Source organism: Pleurodeles waltl, chromosome 12 (assembly GCF_031143425.1).
Source record: "Pleurodeles waltl isolate 20211129_DDA chromosome 12, aPleWal1.hap1.20221129, whole genome shotgun sequence".
Lineage (NCBI taxonomy): Eukaryota > Metazoa > Chordata > Amphibia > Caudata > Salamandridae > Pleurodeles > Pleurodeles waltl.
Genome location: NC_090451.1, coordinates 112,045,148 through 112,048,035, shown reverse-complemented (window position 1 = coordinate 112,048,035; position 2,888 = coordinate 112,045,148). Strand labels below are relative to the sequence as shown.

General features: G+C 46.6%; 1 non-coding gene across 1 annotated transcript; it reads right to left on the bottom strand.

Moving 5' to 3' along the window:
- Window positions 1–952: 952 nt before the first annotated feature.
- Window positions 953–1,024, bottom strand: TRNAH-GUG (transfer RNA histidin (anticodon GUG)). The gene has a single exon. It is a non-coding gene; the product is annotated as a tRNA-His (tRNA).
- Window positions 1,025–2,888: the final 1,864 nt, after the last annotated feature.

Here is a 2,888-nt window from a genome sequence, read left to right as displayed (position 1 = left end):
CTCTGTTAGACAGGTTCACAGTCACGCACAGGTAGGTGAGCAGATAGATAAGCAGGCACACAGGCAGAAAGATGGATGGACAGATGAATGGATCAATGGATGGACGGACCTCTCTGTTAAACATGAGTCAAATGTAGGGATGGGCGTAACCAGTGTAACTCACTGCAGTGTAATTACGCGAAATTACAGCCACATTATGCGAGGTTGTACAGAATTACACAAGGCTGTTTTCCTGGTGCAAAATACACGCTCAGATCCGAAAGGAACCTGATATACACTTTGCGCAAGAAAATCGCTCTAAATGCAACAGAACTGGCACAACAGCCGCTGCTCGCGCTCTTTTCCTCCGCTCTTGGGTAGATGTCTTTTCCCACATTACTCCAAATTCCACAAAGGAGCGTAATTGTGTAATTCACGATTCGACCACGACTAATAAACTTGGCTTAAGTTTTAAAACTTTCCCTCTAGCTGCCCGGTGATCCGTCAGGTGCGGGATGATGAAGCCAAACGCTGATTGGGTGAGCGCGCCTCTCAGTGTCCTTCTCCGTCGCCTCTTTCTTTCAGACCCTTGGGAGCTCAGTCTTACTTTCTATACAAATATATATTTTTAGACCTTTTTTCTTCGCGGCCTGAATTGCTGCAAAAACTGATATTTGACTAGCAGGATCCCTTTCAACATTGAAAGCTACTCCGCGTCAGTACAGGAGCCTCGGTGCTGCAGGTACAGGAGACACAGACATCCATCCCTCTTGCTGACCGGGTCCCGTGAAACCAAACTGTAGCTCATACTTTTCACATCAGCACCGCCACAAACGTAAAAGCGCAGAAAGGTGAAATAAATAATCACATTGTTAACGCGTTCTTCAAAGACATTTAATTTCACCGTTGAAATTAGGTTCAAGCTCTTAACTCATGTAAATATTAAGAAGTGAGAATAAAAATGCTGCCCAACTGCCGTGACTCGGATTCGAACCGAGGTTGCTGCGGCCACAACGCAGAGTACTAACCACTATACGATCACGGCGAGCTACTTGGGCTCCGAAAATACTACTCTGGTGTGGCTCTGATAGGCTTAAAAAAGGTCACAGTGTCCGTGGAGTGGATAGATTTAGCGTTTGTTTAAAACCCATCTTTTCAAGTTAGATCAGGGTCTTTTCTTTGAGTAGCAGATCACAGCAAATATTTACCTCTCTGCTTCCAGTGACAAGACTCCCCATAAACCAAGAAGCCCAGACTTCTTAACAAGATCCACCACTCTGCCCTGCAAGTCTCAAGTGCTTAATGAGCGCTGGGGTCGGGGAAGTGAACACTGCAAAAACTTAATCCACGGCCGACCAAACTCCTCCAGGCCAGGAGGGGCTCGGAAGAGGCCCCCACATATTGTTGTTTTTTTCTTTTCTGGGTGTCTCTTCAGACACATTCAGCTGCTTGGTGCATACTGCTTTAGAGTTGCATTGTGTGGAATGAAGTGGCGTAAACTTGACTAGCAAACAATGGAGTGGTGATGAATGGAGGGTCATAGAAGGGAGTAGATTGAAGTGCAAAGAGTAGAGTGACGTAATGTGTCATAGAATACAGTGGAATATAATGAAGTGGTGTGCCTTGGCATGGCGTTGAATAGCATTGTGAGGAATGGAGTGGCATAGAGCAGAGTGGGGTAGAGAGGAGTGAGGTTGCATAGAATGGCATAGAGTAGCATAGAGTAAAGTAGTGTGGTGTAGAGTGGCATAGTGTGGTGTAGAGTGAAGTGGCATGGAATGGCATAGAGTCAGAGAACAGTGTGTCATGGAGAGGGGTGGCAAAGAATTAGGAGGAGTGGAGTCGGACTGCATGAAGTAGAGTGTTGTGGAGTTGAGTAGCATACAGTCGCGTTGCATGGAGTGACACTGTGGTGTAGAGAGGAGCAGAGAAAAAAGTGGCATAGAGTAGAAAGGCCTACAGGAGAGTAGCGTAGAGTGGCACAGCATAGAGTAGTGTGCAGTAGAGTGGCATAGAGTAGAGCGCATGTAGTGCCATTGAGTGATACTGTGTGAGATGGAGTGGAGTGGAGTACAGTGAAGTGGCATGGAATGAAGTAGTATAGAGTAGAGTGGGAGAGAGTAAAGTGGAGTGGCATAGAGTGAACTAGAGTAGAGCGTAGTGGGATAGAGTGGAGTGGCATGGAGTGGAATGGAGAGGCACAGAGTAGGGTAGAGTGCAAAAGTGTGGAATGGCATGGAGTTGAGTGGAGTGGCATAGAGTAGAGTGGCATTCTGTGGGGTGGATTAGAGTGGCATGGAGTGGCATACAGTAGAGTGGAATAGAGCTTAGTGGTGGAGAGTACAGTGGCTTAGAGTGGAGTATAGTAGCATGGAGTAGAGTAGCGTAGAGTAGAGAGGGGTGCAATGGAGTAGAGTGGCATAGAGTTGAGTGGTGTACAGTGGCGTAGAGTAGAATGGGATAAAATAAAGTGGCGTACAATAGACTGGAGAAGAGTAGCATAGAGTGGAGAGGCATAGAGTGGAGAGGAGTAAAGTAGAGTGGAATTGTATAGAGTAGAGTTCAGTTGAGTATTCTAGAGTGATGTAGAGCAGAGTGGCATAGAGTCACATAAAGTGGCATTCTATGAAGTAGGGTGGCGTAGAGAGGAATGAAGGGAAGTGGCATAGAGTAGAGTGGAGTGGAGTGGAGTAGAGGGGCATAGCAGAGAGTGACAGGGTGGAGTGGCATAGAATGGAGTAGCATAAAGTGGAGTGAAGTGGCGTATAGTGGAGTGGCATAGATTAGAGTGGCATAGAGTGGAGTGATAGAGTGGAACAATGTAGATTAGAGTGGAGTAGAACTGAGTAGAGTGGAGTGGTATAGAGTTGCACAGTGTAGAGTACAGTGGCACTGAGGGGAGTAGAGTA